Source organism: Pinus tabuliformis, chromosome 9, assembly GCF_031772625.1.
Source record: "Pinus tabuliformis cultivar Carrire ecotype Pingquan chromosome 9, CPIR1, whole genome shotgun sequence".
Taxonomy (NCBI): domain Eukaryota; kingdom Viridiplantae; phylum Streptophyta; class Pinopsida; order Pinales; family Pinaceae; genus Pinus; species Pinus tabuliformis.
This window is the reverse complement of record NC_142307.1, coordinates 1487148689-1487171477: the sequence shown is the minus strand read 5'-3', so window position 1 is coordinate 1487171477 and position 22789 is coordinate 1487148689.

Here is a 22789-nt window from a genome sequence, read left to right as displayed (position 1 = left end):
AAGCTTCTTCTGGAATTCATAGAAGTTGGCTTGAGCTCCTAGTGATCTTGTGCCAGCTAACCAAGTGATAGCCTGCAGTAAGAACTAGTACTTGTGCTTATAGCACCGTCGCTTCCAAGTTTGTTACGAACTACTGGCTTGATAAAAGTAAAGTAGAAAGCCCAAGAGTTGCAACATTATTGCTGCAATACTGGAGCTCACCACTATCCTCTTAGGAGATGTTTTATTTTTTAATGAAGTTGACACAGTAAAAGAACTATCCACATATCCTTGGTTTCAGTTTTTAATGAGGTTGACACAAGACAAGGAACAATCTTGATTTTCTCAATCACGACTCATAAGAGGTCATGACTTCCAAAATGTTCTCATCATATGGGAGAACAATGCTCTAGAAGGGATCCTTAGCAAGGAATCCATTAAAGAGATATGGTTCCAATGCCCCCAGTACATAATGTACAACATCACTGAATTGATCATCAGTTGATGTAGGCATGGAATGGGTTTCCACATAATTAACCCGTGGCGGAGATGATATCGTTGGTACAAAAGTACCATTTAGGGAAGAAGGTTGACTGGAAGCCATATTTTGATCAGGAAATGAAAGTTGGTCAACGGTGAAAATTTTACCTTCATGCAGGAAACAAATCACTCAAAAGACTATTGAAACAATAGCTCCCATATCATAAACATAGTCGTGTCCAAGAAGTAAGTTGTAATCTAAAGGGCCTAGGACTACCATCACATTCAGATAAATGATTTTTCCTCCCAAATTAATAGGCAACTGAGGAAGGATCCCTAATGGTTCATTGGTTCCTCTGTTAAAAGCCAACATATTCTGGGTAATAGGCACAAGTGGCGGCGAACCGAGCACTTGCCAAGCAGTTGAGGAAAGGATACTCACACATGCACCTTCATCTATAATAGTGCCCAATACAATCATATTATGAACCTGTACTATGATCTAGAAAGGCACATAAGAAGGAAGACGGAATCCTGTCAGTGGATTCCAATCAAAGGAAGCGACCTGACTACTTGGATGGGGTACGGTAGAAATGGGAGAATTAACCCCTTGAGTTACAAGAGCAAGAGGATTTTCCTCCTGTCTTGATGGAACAGGAGGATTTCCGCCAAGCTCATTGGAATCTGAAGAAACAAAAATAACCTGAGTGGTATCATACTCGCTCTCTATGAGAAAGGTACGATTAACTGAACGTGAAATCGAGTCAACTGTTTCCTTGACCTATTGATTTGGGTCAGGTATAGACTCATAAGATTCACCTCCAGAGAAAGTGGGTTTTACCAGTGGTTGATTTGAGTCTGTCAATTTATCAACTAGTGAATGATTAAGGGAGAGTCTCCTATAACCAGATGGAAGTCACTGCAGAGAAGCAGGATGGTTATCCAACACTTTTTTGGCTTCATCCAGATATGGACAAAGGTGAATGGGGTGATTCCCTTCACATAACCTATAGGAACACTTAACTTTACCCTTATTTCCATGAACTTTACTACCACTAGTTGATGGTGTGTCACCATCATGATCTCCAGAAGTTGATGACACGGGATGATATGAATGAGAAGACCATTCTTCTAAGATCTGAGGAATATCAAGACAATTTCGAAGAAGATGGTCTCCCGCACAAAGTTTTCATGGATATCGAAATTTGTGAGGCTTAACAAATGGTTTCTCATCAAATGTTGCATTCAAATCAATGGTTGCTTGGTTGCCCCTCTGCTGAATTTATTTCTTCTTCTTCTTCTTCCCTTTCTTATTCTTCTTAGCCACCTGGTTACTAGTACCAACACTTTCACCGGGCGAAGAGGAAGAAGGGGAGGAATAAAGAACCAAGGAAGAAGGAAAAGGGTCAACTTTAGGATCAACTAGAGGTTGATTTTGTCTAGTAGGATGTGTACTTTATTGTGGAGAAATCATGACGTTTTGAACCAAGAAGGTTGAAAACAACCATATTGGCAAGCCAATGGTAAATCCCGGAAGGGATAATGTAGCCATATAAGGAGAACCAATATTTCTAAAAGGAGGAAAAGGACTAGGATTCCCATCAAAAGGAATTCCTTGATCGGTGGACTCTGGATTTGTCGCCATATGACTCAACCTAAGATCAACTAAGGAGAGAGCATGGAGGATGTTATCCATGGTCATTTAAATTTATTTTAATCAAAATAAAAAAACAAAACAAAAGAGGGATAATCTAGGTGAAAGGATTACCAAGTAATTGTCAACTGCAGAATACCTCTCAGCAAACTGAGAAGTACGGGTAGGAAATCTCCCCGAATGCCGTTTTCAGTGTATCATAGTGTACAAGGTGGCCAACTCGGTTACCTAAGGATGGATAGCAACCTAGTGTTGTCCTCCCATATATACCCAAAAGTATGTGGATACCCAATCTATATAAGCGTTGTCTAATGCAAAACTGCACAGTGAGAGCATTCCCATATACTTTATGTACTATAACACCGCCCTATATACCCGAAGGTACATGGATGAGCTATGATATACTCACATACATGGAGTGAGGTATCACACTCAGGATACATTGCAGACAATTTAGCGACAACTGCTTTTTTTTACGACGTTGGAACACGTCTCTAGCCTAGAACCACTAATTGTTTTTCATTAATGACAATGCTCCATTAGGTAAATTCATATAAGTTTTAAGTTGATATTCTTTATAATTTTCCTTTCATGGTTTACCACGTGATGTATGTTTTCAATTCCTAAAATGCAACTAATATGATAATCATTATTTTCATTCGATTGAACAATGAAAACCTTAGCTAGTAGGGATAGAGCAATCATATCTTTGACAAAGAGAAAAGAGCACATCTAACAATATCCCTATTTGTTCCTTTCAAGCATTCAAAAACTACAATATGAAATATGCAAGATTTTATTTTTGAACCCCTTAATGTTATGATGAACAAAAAGGAAACTAATGCACATATAATCAATCAATATTTTTATAATAATGAAGACTCTACAACATTTCAGTTTCGAAGGAAAAGAAGAATTTTACGACACTTTCTTTCGAACAAAGATTAATCAACTATATTCTAACATTGACTATGGATCGATAATGACAAATAAAAATTAATCAATCAAGTCAAAGTAAGCCTATCAAAGGAGATAAAAACTTGTTCTCTGTGACATGACATTCGTTAATCAATCAGAAAACAAACAAACAGAGAAAAGTTGGCAAAAACTCATTCCAAAGGTGGGAAACTGACCCTAAGAGGATCAGTGCAGCCCTAAATAGGAGACATTGTGCTTCAGAGCACTGTCCCTAAGCCAAGGGTGCTCTGCAGTGCACTGTGTCCCTCACAAGCCTACACTAGTGATAGTGAGCCATTTCAAAAGGAAATTTGACACAGTTTTGACCAAAAATTCAATGCAAAAGAGTTGAAATACAATCAATGAACACAAGTAGGGTCTGCAAGAATGTCCTAGGAGGTGGATAAGCTACTAGGAAGGATGATCTTCCCCAGTATGGTCACCAATTTTTTTTGGAGAATTTGGTATCTACGGATAAATACTAATTCCCTAGATAAGTAGCCATATCTAGAACAATAGTTTAAAGCATTTTAGTCTTTTCCTATAATCAATAGATAAGGCAAATAAGATGAGAATACCAACTTGTATTTCCGCTTTCCTCTTGTCTCCTTTGTATCAATCTTGTCACTCCTTCCTGTACTTAACACGCTTGAGAAGTACATGTAAACACAAATAGAAGACAAAGAGCCAATCAAAGAAAATTATCTATTGAATACAAGTGAATGGAATCAGATACATTTCACACATATAAGCATCATAAGACAATACAAACATATGGGAGAAAGGTTCAAATACTTTATTGAATAGAAGAAGGAATTATAACCATTGTGTCTAATTCAAAGTCATTCCTCTAGCTTAGATCCCATCCATGTCACATCAAAAGCATGACAAACATGTAGCATTACAATACTTGCTTCAAAGCCAATTCTCATAGGAAAATTATCTCCTTACAATTCAACATAGTCCAGACCTTGATCACTTAGATGAGTGGTCAATTTATAGGTAGATGAAGGAGTTGTTTTCATAAATGGTGGTATTGAATGGCCTTCCATACTTAGAATTAGTTCCATGGAGGAAGGGATGAGAGGATAGGATGCATCTTAACTCATTACTCATCCATTTTTGAGCTCATAGGAATTGATAAGTGAGAGAACCTTCTAGATGACTCGGAAAGATAAGAATATTCCCCAAACCCTATGTGAATTTCGCTCAAACTCACGCAGCGCAGGTGAAAGGAAGCATAAGTGCTCTACAGAGCACCCTAGCATGGACTTAACTGCTCTACAGCGCACCCTTACATGGGCCTACCTGTGCTGGTCCCTCTAGAGGTCATTTCAGGATGTCTTCATGTCATGAAACTGTCTGGGAAGGAGGCATTCAAAAGGGTGAATTATTTAGGGAATGTAGCAACTAAAATTAGGGTTTGATGAGCCCTAAAAAACTGATCTGGATGATGGGAGTGATGTGCCAAATGGATCTGTAACAAGGAGGTTAAAAAGCTAATAAAATTATGTCCCATTACTACCTCTCAGTTAGGAAAATGTGTAACTTAGGAAGGGTTGTGTAATATATGTTTTTCAAGTTGCATATTCTAATACTAAGGATAAGACAACTGCCTTAGAAAACATACCAGTAATCCAAGACTTTGCTGATGTGCTTCCTGAGAGAATAATAGGACTGCCCCCAAAGTGGGATATTGACTTTAAAATAGAGTTAGTCCCTAGAACATTCCTAATGTCAAAAGCTCCATATTGTATGAGTATACTTGATTTAATAGAGCTCAGGATGTAGATACAATAACTACTCTACAAAGGGTACATCTACCCAAATATGTCCCCTTGGGGAGCTTTAATGTTATTTGAAAGAAAAAATATGGCACTTTAAGACTTTGCTTTGATTATAGGCAGCTTAACAAGCTAATTGTTAAGAATAAGTACTTGTTGCCTCAAATTGATGACTTATTTGACCAGTTTAAAGGCGCTTTGGCCTTCTCTAAGATTGATTTACGATTGGGTTACCATCAAAATAGAGTAAGTGAGGAAGAAATTTGTAAGACAATGTTTAGAACTCGTTGTGGACATTATGAGTTTGTTGTCTTACCATTTGGACTAACCAATGTGTCAGCAGCATTCATGAGTTTAATGCATGGTATCCTCCACCTGTTTCTGGATAAAGTTTTCTTGATATTCATAGATGACATTCTGGTTTATTAGGAAATATAGAGGAACATAAAGAACATCTGCGTATAGCACTGCAAGTCTTACATGAACATCAATTGTATGTTAAATTTAGCAAGTGTGATTTTTATAGGGACGGGACATGTCTTTTATGTTGAGGGTATAGTTGTCAACCCTTAAATGATCAACACCATTATGGAGTGGTCTGTACCCAAAAATGTAGCAGACATACAATCCTTCACAGGTCTTGCAAGGTACTATCATCGTTTTATTGAGGAGTTTTTCCAAATTAATTACCCTTTTACTTCCCTACAAAAGAAATGGAGGGATTTCGAGTGGAAAACTAATTGTCAGTGAAGTTTTGAGAAGCTCAAGCAATTATTGACCACTTCCCCTGTGTTAAAGATTGTTGACCTGAACAAGGAATTTTTGGTCTACACAAATTCCTATCAAGAAGGGATGGGAGGTGCTGATGTAGGATGGGAAAGTGATAGCGTACAAATCCCAGAAGCTCAAGGAACATGAGCAAAGATATTATGCTTATGATTTAGAATTAACTATTGTAGTCCATGCACTGAAAGTATGGAGACACTATCTATTGGGAAAAAGGTTTTTACTGATGACAGATCATAATAGTCTAACGAGTTATTTTAAGCATCCTAACTTGAATTCCCATCAAGTGAGATGGAATGTATTTCTTAGTGAACTAAAATTCAACATTAAGCATCTAAGTGGAAAAGAAACCCTGTAGCAGATGCATTACGTAGGAGGGCACATTACATGTATGAACTTCACTAAAACCAAATAGAATTTAATGTTTTGGAATGGATTAAAGAGGCTACCCAAAAAGGCCCAGAATATAAGGTTTTATGGAAGAAATCCCATCAGACCAACAACTCTATAAAATAGTATGAATATAGCATTAATGAGGATCATATACTAAATTTTAAGGGGACAATATATTTTTCCTACCAGATTTCAGTTAGACAATTGATTCTAGACGGGTTTCAGAAAATTCCTTATGTTGCCCACCCCGACTATCAAAGGCTATTTTTAGAAATAAAAAAAGATTGCTTTTGGCCATGAATGAGAAGAGATATTGCAGAATATTGAGAAAAAAGTTAGAGTGTCAGCAAGTTAAGGCTAAACACCAACACCTCATTGGCCTTCTCCATCCACTACCCAATCTTGAGTGGAAATGGGAAGTCATTACACTTGATTTTATAACAAGACTACCCAGATTGAAGAGACATGATTCAATCATGGTGGTAGTAGAAAAACTCAGTAAAATAGCTCATTTATTCTGATGGAATCTACTTATAAGACTATTCATATTACTGATATTTTTATGAAAGAAGTGTTTTGATTGCATGTCTTACCTAAAATAATTATATCAGATAGAAATGTAAAATTCACTTGTGCATTTTGGAAGTCTCTCTTCACCGGATTATGAACCCATGTATAGTTCAACATTGTATACCATCCACAAATAGATGGGAAAACTGAATGAGTGAACCAAGTACCTGAAGATATGTTAAGCATGTATGTTATGCAACAACCCAACAAATGGCAAGAGTATTTATATCTGGTTGAATTTGTGTATAACAATAGTTATCATGAATATTTAAAGATGAGTCCATTTGAGGTGTTATATGGGAGAAGGTGTATAACATATACCACTTGGAATATTCCTGAATATAGAATAATGCTAGGGCCATACATGTTAGTAGAAATGGAGAAAACATTGAATAAGGTTGGGTAGAACTTAAAAGCTGCCCAAGATAGGAAAAAGGCTTATGCTCACAAGAAAAGAAGATATTGAGAACTAAAAGTTGGGGATCATGTATATGTACAAATAAAACCAAATAAAAGTACCTTGAGATGGGGTGTAGCAGAAAACGTTCCCCTCAATTCTATGATCCTTTCCAAATGTTGAACAAAATTGGAGCAGTAACATACCGATTGGCACTACCCAATCATATAAGAGTTCATAATGTATTTCATGTTTCTTTATTAAAGAGATATGTATATGATCCTACACATGTTATTCAATGGAAAGATATTTAGGTGAAAAGGAAAATTCTAATTATATATAAGTAATGGTGATATAATGATTTAGCATGGGCTAATTACTATGTATTTTCATGTATCAGGTCAAGCTAGATGGAGAGTTCTTGGTAGAGCCTCAATGTATTCTTGATTGGAGAGTAATAATGTTACAGAGGTGATCCATCAACCATGTTAAGGTGCAGTGGAGGCACCTTAGCCAAAAGAGGCTACCTGGGAAGATGAGACTTTCATGCATGAAGCTTATCCTGACTTATTCAAAGGACAATCTAACATTGGGTATGGTTTCATGCTCCATGGGGGAAGATGTAACACCCCTCCTATTATTGTAAATATTTGTGAGTTACTTGGATTAACTTTTATTACATAAGAGTTAAGAATTGATGGGATGAGTGGAAGCCTAATGGGAATTTTGAATATTTAAAGTGTATTGTTGTGTTTATCCTAAAAATAAAATAACTAAGAGAACATTAGAATTCAATGAAGAGAAACTTAGATAAAATTACTTTATGAGATAGTTATGAGTCAATTAGCTTTCTTTCCTTTGAGATAAAATATGATCTCAAAAGAAGGTAACCAAGGAAGGAAACCAAAAGAAAAAATGGAAGTTAGAGGCGCCAGTAGGAAAGGGGAAGGAATTAGAAAACCTGCACAAGGTGCTATGAGGATAAGGTAGGACATTGCCTGAAGTATTATTAAGCTGGATAGAAATCCAGTGGAAGCCTCATGATTAATATAAGTTCCAAGTTGGACCTTGTAGGGTGATGTTGCCTATGAATTAACCCTGTTAGGGTAACTGACAAAGAATTGTTCTAGTATAAAGATTCTTGGGGGAGAGAAAAGGATGTAATTTCCTTTCTCAAGGTTGGGTGGTGTGGTTACCTTGTGAATTCCTAAGAGACTCGACACAATAAATAAGTACTTATAATAAATCCCAGTGATAATGTATAAGTTATATGTATAATTATAATTTCTTTGCATGATGTCGATTACGACTAGTTTTTGCTATGAAATGTGTTTGTGAATAAGAGATTGACATACATTGAGATTAAAATATATTTGTGTAATTGTATTTTATGACTGAATGGCTACAGAAGGTGCCTATGTTCTAGAAACTAATAATCTATGAGTTATTAGTTTTATGTTTAATTGTGGTTTCCCAAAGATAAAACAAAGTGAGCACAAACTTAGTAAGTAATTATATTTCCAAGTTAAACATTTTTTGTATTTTCTTTCTAAAATATTAAAACCAATGGGAAATTAAAAGCTACTAGGTAGGGATCCCTCCGTATTGAAAATATTGTGGATTAAACTGAATAATTATTGAAGAACTGTGTGATATGAGACTATATTAACTAAATAGGGGAACAATAGAAAAAAATTATTTCAGAAAAGAAAAACTGGGAACTAAATGGTTCAAGGAACCATAACGATGATTGAGGGTTACTGTTCAGGTTGGTTCCCTTGCAAGGTTGGACCCAACTTGCAGTATACCTAGGGGGGATAGTATGGGGTACAGAGGGAGGTACCCAAGGGAATAATGTGATAATGGGATGGGACATAGTAATAAATAAAGTGGTTAACCCATATCATGTAAGTGACCACAAGTAGTTAGCAATAATGTAATAAGCCCATTGTATTAGATAGATGGTATTGAAGGAACCATGGTAATGAACCATCATATTGTGTGTATGAGGCCTATATAGAGGCTAGAGACTCCCCATTGAGAGGAAGGATTATTGTATGAATGAACATATGACTTGTGGAGTGTTCTCCTTCCTTAAGGAGTGAATGTATGTTGTTGCCCTACCTTAAGAGTTCGATCAATAAAGAAATATTTCTATCTATATTCAAATCTTGTTATTCTAGGTGATTATTTACAATTATTGGGTATATTGGTATCATTTCATATATTTTCAGGTCAGATATATAACAAGTGGTATCAGAGCACTTTCTAGGGCAAAGTGGAATTTTTTTTTTTTTTTGTAGGAACTTTTTGGGGCGGCAAGTTTGCAGATCTGATCTATATATTCTGGTGCAATATTTACAAAATATAATTGCTGATCTAGGCTTTTTGTGAAAAAATACCCAATTTGAAAAAAAAACGACCGAATCGGAGTCCGAATAAAAATCAGCTGTGTTGCTGACATTTTTCAGGGCGACGAGTTTGTAGAACAAATCTGTACATTCTGGGGAAATATTTACAGAATCTAATTGCATGTCTGGGTTCTTTGCAAAAAAAAACCCAATTTCAAAAAAAAATCAGTCGAATCGGAGTCCAGATGAGGGAGATAGCATTGATTTAAAATCAGATCCTTTTTCATAAATTTTTGTGCTGGCGGGACAACTGTAGCGAGAATATGAAATTCCAGTGCCTAGATCAGATTTCTATTACATGGGAAGATGCATAATGGTTGTTCCATTTCTGAAAACAGGAAAATATAATGGTCCTACTATTGAATAATCATAGAAAAACAAAAGTCATTATGGGAAAAATGGTGGAAAAGTTTCGTATGGCCTGGTTTGAAAGATGAAGTTGTCGTATGGTGGAGCTCCCTTGATGGCATGAAGTTGTACAAACTTTCAGATGAAGAATTTGAAAAATTCCTTTTAAACAAATGGTATCATGCTAGAAAACAGGATAATGAGACGTGTAAGGGGTTATTTTCTACTAGTATCTCCTTATTGCAGGTTCATGGATGTATTCAGAAGGAGAAGATCATTGTGTCTATAAATCCTAGTTGGAAAAATCTTCTAAATGTCAATTTGGAAAAAAAATTGGAAGTTCCAAAAAATAAATGGAGCACACACAGGTTAATAATGAGGAGGTGCAAGTTTATAAATATTTGAAGATTTCTATGGACAAGTATGTATTGCATTCTAATTTTTATGCTTCAGATATGGCTGATGTGGATGTTGTTTTGGGATACCCTTGTATGGAATCTGTGGGTAATTTCAATATTAATGTGTAGAAGAAATTCCTAAAGCTTTGGTATAAAAAGAAGAAAATTACATTACAGGATATTTCCATCAATAAACAGGGAGAGTCCAAGGAGGTTGAAGCAGAAGATGTTTTAGGGACTGACACATCAGATGATGAGCCCTTGATGGTTGACAACCAAACACAAACATCAAACTAGGTACGAGAAAAACAAGTAGAGTCCAAGGAGGCTAAAGCAGAAAATGTTACAGGTACGGAATTTGTGGTTGAAGTAATATTGGAAGATAAGCAACAACAACAGATGCCACAACATGTATCAGATACCAATCAATCTCCATTAGGTGGTGAATTAAAGAAAGATACATCGTTGGTTAAAACTTTAGCATATCACCGCCCACATCACCCCGCAAGAAAACAACCTACAAGATGGCAATGAATTAGCCACAAGGACAACAACCCCTGCATGACAGATAGAGAGGGGTGATGATCCACCTACTACACATCAACACAGAAGAGCCACCAGGGTCAACTTCCATCTTAAGCGAGCGAGGCACCAGCGAGATCAAGGGTTCACCTTTCTCTGGGATGGCTAGATGCACGTGCATTGTACCAGTGGACTACTCTTTTGAGTAGATCTTATTATTTGTGTTCTTCTTATGTTTCGGGGACGAAACATGTTTAAGGGGGGTGGAATGTAGTATACGTGGGGGGATAGTATGGGGTACAGAGGGAGGTACCCAAGGGAATAATGTAATGATGGGATGGGCCATAGTAATAAATAAAGTGGTTAGCCCATTTCATGTAAGGGACCACAAGTAGTTAGAAATAATGTAATAAGCCCATTGTATTAGATAGACAATATTGAGGGAACCATGGTAATGACCCATGGTATTGTATGTATGAGGCCTATATAGAGGCTAGAGACTCCCCATTGAGAGGAAGGATTATTGTATGAGCAAACATATGACTTGTGGATTGTTCTCCTTCCTTAAGGAGTGAATATATGGTGTTTCCCTACCTTAAGGGTTTGATCAATAAAGAAGCATTTCTATCTATATTCAGACCTTGTTATTTTGGGTGATTATTTACAGTTATTGGGTATATTGATATCATTTCATATATTTTTAGGTCAGATCTATAACACAACTAGCCACTTGGGAATAGTCCTGGAACTGGACCCGACTGATAAACAAATATGAAATGCTTAGACATAAATCCAGACCAAAATCTATGTAAATCATTGTACACTAAAAGTAATGAAAGAAATTTTCCATACACATAGGAACGCCAAAAAGGAAAACACAAGCATAGTATAATCTCATGAACTAGATAAAAAAGATCTTTTGTAACCAAAATGAAGTTTCTAATTAACAAGAAACTCTCGACCATTCCAAACAATAACAGATATTTAATTCATCTATTCAGAAAAACGAACTATAATAAAGGAGATATTTGTGTACCCATAATATATGTAGAACTGAGTTTTAAGAGAAAGTACTTAAGTTCATTGTGATTCATCACCGACGAATATAAAACAAAATAGAAGCATATTTTTATACTGAAAATGCCCCTAGAAAATGGAGCAGTTAAATATAAAAAAACTAAAAACTCCACTCAGGTGGTCTGAGTCTAATGGAGGGCTACCAACCTTGATTAGGGAATAAGGAGCAAGGTATACACAATTGATAGTCAATTATAACATTAAAATCCCCCAAAACTACTTCCTTGGGCTATAATTCATTTATCATGTCTAAATTGGGAGTTTAGGACATGAATACATAGCATAACTCTAACAGAAATGCTCTGGAAGGGAAGGAGGCTGAATTTATGTACTTGTAAAAGAAACCCTCCATCAAGATGCCATGTCAAGAAACCCTCATGTGTGGAACTCAGGAAGGAACACTACATTGACAGAATTTGGTACTTTACCTATGCAAGAGACCTACATTCAAGGTAGTTACAATAAGAAATGTTTGATTGAGAGTTAATTAATGTAACGTAGAGACTAAAATTAATTGATACAAGCATGCACCATACCTAAGGGAAGCAAGTCTCCGAACCCACATTGGATGCCCTGCAAGAATAAATCAAAGAACCCAAGAAATTAGAATATATGAAGACTTGATTAACAACTAACTCTAGAAATTTTAGTGCATTGACTCCTTAACTGAAGACCCTCGTAAGCCTAAACAAAATCTAGAGGAGTTGTGTCCATTTGTTGAGTAGAAAACCTATAAGATTAGAAAGAAACTATCAACCTTGGTATGCTGGATGGCTGAAAGGAATATCAAATAGAAAACCCATAGAAAGGAGGGTCTCCAAAGTGAGAGAAGGGAGGTCGACATGTAAGGGTTGCGACAAAGTGCTCACAGTGTGCCTCCTTCATGAATGATCGATGTAACTTGATGAAAATCAGGTAGTTTTCCTTATCCCCTTGTAATAAGGTAGAGTCATAGGATTGAAACCCTACCCTATCGATGATGTATCTCCTTCCAAGTGTGATCTTTAGGGTTTTCAAGAAAGTTTGTTGTATCATATGAGTCACTGGACAGTTGGTGCCCACTCAACGCATTAGGGGACACGAGGAGTTATGCATTAATCACACCAATAATATCAAACAAAATATCAATAACCATGTTGCAGAAAGGGTATACAGTTCAGGAGCGTGTGGGGTTTAGAACCTTAGTTAGTAAACAATGTAATGTCTATCCGAATACTTATAAATCTACTTTTCAAAACTTTATTAAATATTATTATACCTTTATTAAATTTTTGTGGTATGACTCAATGCTTCAAAACGTCTCATTTCATCATCGGAATTCTAGTAAGGGTCTAATGAAAACAGTATTTTTTTTATTTTTTTTGTTGATGAGTGTTACAAAAAGTTATTTAGAATTTCAAAAATTAGACCATGTTAATTTTTTGATATTCATTTATAAAGATAAAGGATAAATAAATTTTCTATTTGTTTATATTAGTATATATTCATTTTAATTATTAATTTACCAAGTGTTAAGAGGAATCAAATATTTTAAGATGCAAAAATTTTTGAGTGTAAAACTTGAAGAAAGTTTTGCAATTCGGGGGATTTGATTCCTTGTAGATTGAGATTTAAGGAGGATCTATATTGGATTTTAATATTATCAGCCTAGATCCATCTAATTCCATATCAAGAGAGATCAAATATGTAAACCTTTCATTGTCAAAGATCTGCATCATATGGGGAATTTCTTTTTATATGTTATATTGTATTCCCAACAAAGTATTTATTTTGTAAATTTATGCATTATGCTATTTCAAAATTGTTTTTAAACAATAAATAATAGTTGCAGTGCTTGCTTATGTACTAGTATGGGACTATATTGATATATTGGAAAGTTATAGTGGTACTAAGAAGTTGAAGGTGGGAAAAATATCAAAGAAAATATAATTACGATGAAATTTGGAAATATTGAAGAAAATATAATTAGAAATTTCAAATTGCTAATAGCACCCACTAAAAAATAAAAAATAAAAAACCATTAATTTCCACCATAGAATTCCACTAATTAAAAAAACAATAATTATATCGAGTAATTGCATCTGATGAAAAATGTGCACATGGGTTAAATTTTATGAGGAATTTTTTTATTAATTAATTTTTTGAAAAGAATATGCGTCAACTTCATGTTGAGCACATATTGAATCACACATCACCCTCAAATAATTTTCTTATTAACTAAATATTTATTATCTTAATTTTAATGTAACACCTAAACCTTACAAACTGAATTAAACACGGTAAAAAAAATCTTTTATATATGGTGTCTTTACCTGACTTATTTACTAACCATTCAGCACACATATAAATAATAATATTCGGCATACATACAAATTTCTAGGCATATTAATGATATTTCATGTCGAGGGTTGTGCCACCTACTGGCAATACTAATCCATTGAATATGATTTATGGTTTATTACCACAGCAAGTCTTCGTGCACATGGCCTTACACGATACTGTGTTACGCTAGTTCTCATCCAAGCCTCTACGCAGTGCTTATATATCCCGAAGGACAAGACTTCGATGTGCGTCTACCATCGGTCGCGAATCTCCATCATTGATCTCCATCTCGTGATTCAATGACAGTGATGGGTTAGAGATTACCCTAACCAACTGCCCGCATCGGTGCTTGCCTTTCTCATTGTTTCTGGCACACTTCGGCTCTGTGCTACTCTACAAGGGTTTGGGTTATGGCGTTTGGTGAAGCTTTTTCTATGGCACTCTGTGAGGGTTGAAAATAGGAGGACCTGTCCAACGCACCGAACCAGGTAACCCTTCATTCAACTGTCCCAATAAGCGTTATTATTGTTTGGAAGACTATTTACACTCAGGAAAGTGATTAGGGTTCTTATTTTGCCACTATACAGAGGTAACTGGAGAATTTTCGGAGATGAATGAAGTCATCAAACTTCCCATCTCATCTGCCACTGGTAAGTCACTACCCATCGGCGAAGGTGTGATTGATTGTTCTCAATGCAGGTTTCTTTAAAGATTCACAGTTACACTCCTTCTTGCATGGTTTTCCTATTCCTAACACAGGGTTCTCATTTTTCCCTTTCAAGTGGGTGACTTATCGAAGGCATACTCCTATCTCAGGTAAGCTCATCAATATATTATATCTGTAGTAAGTTTTCTATTATCGAACCACCGATTTGACTCTAAAGGTAAAAATAACCTTACCTTCTGATGGCTTGCAGGTACACTGTCCTCCGGATAATTTTAGTTCAAGCTTTCGACTTTTAAGATTTCAAGAAGCTCACATTATTACCACTTCTTTTCAGGTTGGAGCTAGACTTTGTCGTATGATAAAGGAGGTCATTTGTTTCTCTTTTATAAATGAATAATTTTAGTATCAGGACACAGATTTCCATGATTCTCTTTGGTTTTGGGTTAAATCACGTGTTTGGCCTTTACAGTCGGCAATTTCTTCACTGTGGGCCTATAACTGTCACGAGTTTGAAAGGGCTTTCGAGTTGGTCCTTTATGTTTTAAGTCGGTATGTAATAATTATTTCAAACCCTAATGGTAGTTCCATTGCTCTGCTATTGAGGTTCATTTAAATACTTTTTTATTGCTTTTCTATTCACCAAAATGATTTATTTATGTTTGTATGGGGTGTGCAAGTAGTCTAGGTAGCAAACGCCTATTTCTTGTGCATAACCTAGGAATATGAACAATTAGAGTTGAGTTGTAGTGACTTGGTAACAGAGGCTCGCATTTGCTATTGATTTGATTTTTTATTTACATAGGAATAAAGACTTTTGAGGTTATGAATCTTGGCTGACTTGTGGTAGCTACTATGTTGAGAGGCTATTTTACTGTCTTTCTTTTGGGTTTCAATGTTTACAATATAAACTTGGTATAATGAATCAAGATTTCTACTCTAGATGGTAGTTTCTGCTTTTATGTTAGATTAGTAATGTAATCTATTCTACTATCAGTGGGTTTGTCTCCTGTGGAATTCTTCAGAAACATTCAAAACTCTTAAAGATAGCTCATCATCATAATTACTTTTCTGTAAATTCAATATTAGCCACTAAGATATCATATAGTTATTCTATTTAACGGATATGAATAGTTTTGCGTGAAATTACAATTACAATTCAACAATGATTCTTTTAATGACTTCTCATTTAGTTTCTTTCATTAACTTGAAAGAACAGATAATAATGACTACCGTACTTAACAATATTTATGGTTTAACATTAGGTCTATTAAGAAGCTTTCTACCTCAGTTTAACAGTTAACTGTGAAAAACAATATTTTCAAAAGGTCTCTCCTCCCAGTCACGAGTCTGGAAATCACGTTTAGACTCTTCCCCAAGCACCTTCTATCTTTCCCATACTGGATCTAGTCTAGTTACAGTCAATACTTAAGGCCTCAAGACTATGGTCCAACCTCCAATTTGTACTCTTTGTTGACTATGTTGAGAAAGTTTCTCCCACTGGTTTATTCCACCCAGCTCTAGGAGCCTTTTTCTGCTCTGTGCCCCTCTCTATATTACCTCTCTCAGGCAGAGAGTAACCACTTCTTGGCAACTATTCTTTTAAATGAACAAACAATTTTATTTAAAGTATTACCACCTATATTTTAGATAATTACCACATGTGTTTCTTAGTTCCTTCCAATAACATTTCATAATCCTTATCAAATTAAATAACATTTAAAATATCCTTTTAGTAAAAATAAACATAATAATCTTCGTGGAACTTTATGCAACTTGGGCGTGTTACATCTCCCCCCTCATGCAGAACACCGTCCCTAGTTCTCTCTTCCTCTTTGGAAAATAATGCGGGATAAGCCTTTTGCATGAATTCCTCCTCTTCCCAAGTAGCCTCTTCTGGGCTAAAGTGCTTCCATTAGACTTTAACCTGGGTGATGGCTTGCTTCCACAAGTTGGTTTCCCACTGATCGCGAATACGAAGAGGTTCGGCCAAGAACTCTCCTTCTGGTTCGACCTGCACCATAAAACAATTCTCAGTTACATCTATATAAAAAAAAATGTATATGTATATATACATATATATGTCCAGTCTTTACCCTTTAACCGCTTTACCTGAATATTTCCCCAATCAATAATGTGTTGAGGGTTATACACATATTTCTTTAGTAAGGATACATGGAATACATTCTAGACCCAAATGTGGCTTGGTAGCACTAGCTTATAGGCCACTAGTCCAATTCTTTCTAAGACCTAAAATGGTCTGCAGCATCGGGGTGCTAATCTGGCACAACCCTGCCACTACAGAGAACTTTTCTGAGGCTTCATCCTCAGGTAGACATGATCTCTTGGTTGAAATTCCCTATAAATCCTTTTTTTATTCGCATACATCTTCTGTCTATCTTAAGCTACCCTTAAATTTTGTCAGACCTTCTTAATAGCCTCCTCCATTTCTGTTAGCATGTCAGGACCTAATGCTAGCTTATTTACTGGGCTATTCCAATCTATGGGTACCCTGCACTTTCTTCCGTACAACACCTTGAAAGGGCTCATTCCTAGTGATTCGTGATGTTTGTTATTATATGCAAAATCCACCAGATGGAGGTAGTCCTCCCACTTATGTGGCTACTGCATCACAAACATGCGTAGCATGTCTTCTAATACCTGATTTACTCATTCATTCTGTCCATCCGTTTGAGGATGATAGGTAGTACTAAACTGGACTTGAGTACCTAGTCCTACAAAAAGAGTCTTCCAAAAGGTGGACGTGAATTTTACATCTCTATCCAAAATCACTACCTTGGGTATCCCATTCAAGGGAAATATTTCCTTCATAAACATTTTTGTGATTTCCACTGTTTTGAAAGTGGATTTCACAGGTATGAAGTGGGTTGTTTTACTCAACTTGTCTACCACAACCATAATAGAATCATGTTGCTTCCTTGTGCGGGGTAAACCAGTAATGAAATCTAAGGATATAGTCTCCCATTTCCATTCCGAAATGGGTAATGGCTATAACAATCCAGCGTGATGCTGATGTTCTGTTTTAACCAGTTGACACTCCAAACATTTGGACAAGTATTCTGCAATATCCTTCCTCAATCCAGGCCAAAAATACCCTCTCTTAATGGCTGAAAACATTTTCTGATAGCCTGGGTGACCAGCACAAGGTTTTTTATGAAACTCATCTAATATCAATAGTTTAATCGAGGTCTGATTTGGAATATATATTATATTTTTAAAAGTGAGAAGATTATCAAAATTTATTCCAAATTCTCATTTTTCCTCTTTCCGTAGAGCTTCTTTTGTTTGTTTCTAGAGGAAAGTATATTCTGAATCCTTATTAGCTTCCTCCTTAATGACTTCTAGAATATTTGATGTTGCCTGGCTCATTCGAACCTCATAGATACAGTGCAACTTCTTGCTTAGTGTGTCAGCCACACGGTTTTTGTTTCCCTTTAAATGTTTCATTTCAAAGTCGAATTCTCTTAAGAAATTCGTCCATCTAGCCTATCGGGCATTTAATCTAGATTGGTTGAATAAATTGGTAAGGCTACTATGATCAATTAGCAGCAAAAATTTCTTCCCCAATAGGTAATGCCTCCACATTTTAAGTGCATGCACTATTGCTGTCAATTCAAGGTCATAAGCTAAATATCATTGCTTGTACTCCTTCAACTTTCGATATTCATAAGCGATCACCTTTCCCTCCTATTTCAACACCCCACCAACACCTTCCTTGCTTGCATTCATGCAAACTACGAAGGACTTTTCCAGATCTGCTACTTTTAGTACTGGAGCGGTAGTAAGCAGATGCTTTAATTTTTCAAAGCTTTGCTAACAAGTTGTTTTCCATTGGAAAGCACTTCCCTTTTTCTACAAAGATGTCATGGGAAAAGCGATCTTTTAAAACCCCTCAATGAATCTTCAATAATATCTGGCTAATCCCAAGAATGATCTAACATCAGTGACATTCTTAGGGGTTGTCCATTCTAAGGTTGTTTTGATCTTTTTTGTGTCTACTGCAATTCCTTCTGCAGATATGACGTGACCCAAATACTGAATTTGATCTTTGAAGAAGTCACACTTGCTAAACTTGGCATACAACTAGTTTTCCCTTAATGTTTGCAACACTATTCTCAAGTGTTCTTTGTGTTCCTCCTAGTTCTTCAAATATATTAAGATATCATCTATAAAAATCAACACAAACTTATCCAGGTAAGGCTAGAAAATACCATGCATTAGACTCATAAAGGTGGTTGGATCATTTGTGAGGCCAAATGGCAATACCACAAACTCGTAATGACCATAAAAAGTACGGAAGGTTGTTTTGTAAATGTCCTCATCTTTTATTCTTATCTGGTGGTAATCAGATCTTAGATCGATTTGCGAGAATACCTTAGCTCCTTGTACCTGATCAAATAGATCATCAATACATGGTAAAGGATACTTATTTTTTATGGTTAGCTTGTTCAATTTTTGATAATCGATGCATAATCTGAGGGTCCCATCCTTTTTTCCATACAAATAATACGGGAGCTCCCAAGGGGATACGCTAGGGTGAATATCTTTTTTATCTAGAAGATCCTGTAACTGCATTTTGAGCTCTATCAATTCAGGTATGCTCATGCGATAAGGAGCTCTAGATATGGGGGCTACACCTGGAATCAACTCAATGGTGAAGCCAATATCTCATTTGGGTGGTAAGCCAGGAATATTTTCTAGAAAGACATCTATAAAGTCCTGAATTACAAGGATATTTTCTAGTGAGGTCATTTTATTTTTAGAGTTTGTAAACCCCACTTGCACGACGTAAATTTGACACCCTTTCCTAATGCATTTTCCCAGTTGATTGGAATTAATAGGGTAGAGCTTGGTACTGTTTTTTATTCCTTGTAGCTCCTTCCATTGCCCTGATTCTGAAACAAAACTTACAGTTTTCTATTTACAGTCTACCAGAGACCAACATTTTTTCCAACCAGTCCATCCCAATTAGTATGTCATAAGAGCCCAAAGGTAATATATTAAGATCAACATAAATAGGTTTCCCAGAAATGGTTATGGGACAGTGTTCTATATTGGCATTAAATTTCCTCTTTGCGCCAGTGGCTAGTTCTACTAGCTAAGGTTTTGAAAATTTCATGCTTACTAACTGACATTTTTCAACCACTTCAGGACTGATAGAACTTAAGCTAGAACCTGGATCAAATAAAAAAGAGACATGTTTCTTAGCAATCATACCTTCACATTCGATCGTTATGGGCTAGAATTTGGCCTAATGATCTTCCAAGGTAGCATTAATTCTAGGTATTCTCCTCGCCACTTCGCCAACTGTGGATGCTTCTTGCATGTTTGATAACTGTTCTATTCTAGCTCTTTGTGGACAATTTTTTTAATACTGGGGTTCTCCGCAACCCCAACACTGTAATGGCGGTTTTGATTTCTGATCATTGGCAGATTTTTGACCCCTCCAGATGGCCTATTCTTAGAATATGCAGTTATGGGTGGATTCCTGGCTGGGAACCTGCTGAACGCATTTTGTTGTGCATTCCAATGATTAACAAATTTCAGGTGTCTACTTGGGATCAGGCTTCTACTCTTCTTACTTGATCCTCCTTTTGGCCCTTCATTCCTTTGTTTCATTTGCTGATAGCAAATGCGAGCCTTCCTGACAGCATCATCCATTGTCTTAGGGTAGTCAAATTCCAATTTCTCCTTCATAAAATTTGGTAAGCTGCTAATAAAACACTGAATTTTGGCCTTTTCTTCTTGCATGTAAGGTACATAGTGGAGTAATGATGTGAATCTGGTCACGTATCCATCCATGGTTAAGGTTTCAAACCTTAGCTCATGAAATTATTTCGCTTTCTCGTCATAATAATGTTCAGTTAGATATTTATCCTTGAAATGTTTTTGAAATTTGTTCCATGTGACCTATTCTTCATCAATTTTCCTTACTGTCCTGATTTATTCCCACCAGAGAGTCACTTTTCCCCTCAACTGATAAACTGCCAATCGTGCCTTCAGTTTATCAGTATACTCATAAATCTGGAAATATTTGCCCATATCAATTAACCAGGCTTCTGCAGCTTCTTCAGATTCTCCCTAAAAAAGGGAAGGCTTAATTTTCTTAAACTCTCCTTGTAATTGTGTCTGTGGTTCTGACATTTTCTTCTTAGTTTTCCACTGGTCAAATACATTTTCTGAGCGCCCCTCATCTTCCTCTCTATTTCTTTTAGCGGATTCAACGTTTTCTTCCCTTCCTTGAGTGGTCGAGGTCTTTTCCTGATCCTCTATGCTAGGATTTGGGTGGTACTGATTTTGTCAGTTGGACAAACTTCTTATGATTATTTCTTGTTCTACACGCAAGCGTTCATTATTTGTTCTCAAACTAGTCATCTCTACAGACAACTACTACACCGTTTCGAGTAATACTTCATTGGCTTATAGGGATTCTTCGCCCAGCTGAATCCATATATCTAGGTTAGCAGTCACATAGGCTGCTCCGGGTGATTTAGTTGGTCCTAAGTTCCTCTACATGTTGAACTTCTTTTTCTTTTTTTTTGTTGATGTGATCCCTTTTCTGTTATTTATATTCACATATAAGTAGTTTTAATTAAAATCTAAGCACACAGTTCCTATACATAGCTATTCCCAAAGATCCTATTGGCATTATGACACAAGTTTGGCACAGGTTTGGCTCAATGACATAAGTGTTGTCCTTGATGGAAACTAACTCAAATAGCAGATCACAAGTTCAGGCTCTCAAAATAGTAGAAAATGAGATACCTACAGGTTCCTGTTCACAAAGCCGCGGATGTACGCAGGTGCGCCGAACAAAAAGTGCGGACATATACGCAGGTGTACCTAACAAAAAGTGCGCACGTAAAGTTCACGCACTTTCATGCAGAGAAAAGTGCACACGTGAGAAATCTTATGGTTGGTCCATGGTATTTAGTCCAACATTTGTGAACCTATGGTTTTGGTCCGTGGTTTTGCATCTAAAGTATTGAACCTAGGTATTGGGTCCCTAGTATTGGATCTCTATGGTTTTGGACCATGGTTTGAGTAAGGCCTAGGCTATAAAAAGGAAAGGAGATCATTTGGCTTGGAGTGACTGATGTGTTGAATATCTTGAGAAGAGAAAGATCTGAAATACTGGTGATTGGTTGTTGAGTTATCGCTGGACCTAAATCAAGGAGAAACCTGAGCATTACAAGATGGATCTACTGATGGGTCGAGATACCTTTGGCGCATGATCAGATCTGTAAATCTGATAATCTGGGGTATAATTGAAGTCTGATAAATTATCTATACCCGCAGGTTTGACACAGTGCAGGTAGATGTACGCAGGCTCGACACAGAGCAGGCGTGCATACCCGTAGGTTTGACACAGCGCAGGCGCGGATACCCGTAGGCTCGACACAGCGCAGGCGTGGATACCCACAGGTTAAGGAATTGAATACTGCGTATGTATGCAGGTTTCTAGTGGTGAAGTTGTGTACTTTCTTGAAATATGTTTTAGCTGCTTTTTTCTATTACTGCAGTGTTCAGGGTTCTGAATTGGTGTCTGGTTATTGGTACTATGTTCTGAGCAGTTATTGATTCAGTATTTGTACAAGGAAGTTGGTTGATTTTAGATCTATTTGATTTTTGATTGATATTCATGGATCCAGTCTGAAAATTTATGAAACGTGGTCCCTGCAACAAAAGAGAAGTCTTCTATAGGTCAGTACCTACGTACTAGTACCTCAGCTAGTACAAGAGCTAAGGGGTTTGTAGCTCCCTTCCAGAAGAGTCTGGAGAATGAAAGAAGATTGTAGCCTTCTGCAGGTTGAAGCCTGCGTACTGGTATAAGACTGTACCAGTACAGAATCAGTGTAAAAAGAAGTTTCTAATTGAAAGAAGATAGAGACATATTGCAGCAGGTGGTTTTCACCCACATTGGGTTTCCACCTTATATCTTGTGTTCTTTTGTGTGACTGTCTGCTCTACTTTTCTGTTCCTGCTTACTATTATATGATTCTGACACACAGATTAATGATCAACA